We start from the raw sequence: 482 nt of genomic DNA, 5'->3' as shown, positions 1-482 counted from the left end.
CCGATCAAGCGTGACAGTAATCTATTATCAATATTGGCTCATCTGTCGCCGGGATGACACGCGGGATTAGGTCGATCTGGTAAGGAGGACACCCAAGGAAGTGACACGATAATGTGTATCTTAAGTCGACTTTGCTTTCATTCGACTGTGATGTTAAGGAGGGAGTGAGAGGGGGAGGGGTGGGAGTGAGAGGGGAGGGGTGGGAGGAGAGGGGGGGTGGGAGTGAGAGGGGGAGGGGTGGGAGTGAGAGGGGGAGGGGTGGGAGTGAGAGGGGGAGGGGTGGGAGTGAGAGGGGGAGGGTGGGAGTGAGAGGGGGAGGGTGGGAGTGAGAGGGGGGGGGGGGAGTGAGAGGGGAGGGTGGAGTGAGAGGGGAGAGGGGAGAGGAGAGGAGAGGAGAGAGGAGAGGAGAAAGAGAGTGGGGAGGAGGGAGAGGATAATAAGAATAAACAGAGAGAGAGAGAGAGATGAAAAGATTAGGATTT

Source organism: Penaeus monodon, chromosome 29 (assembly GCF_015228065.2).
Source record: "Penaeus monodon isolate SGIC_2016 chromosome 29, NSTDA_Pmon_1, whole genome shotgun sequence".
NCBI classification, from domain to species: Eukaryota; Metazoa; Arthropoda; class Malacostraca; order Decapoda; family Penaeidae; genus Penaeus; species Penaeus monodon.
This window is presented reverse-complemented; position numbering follows the sequence as displayed.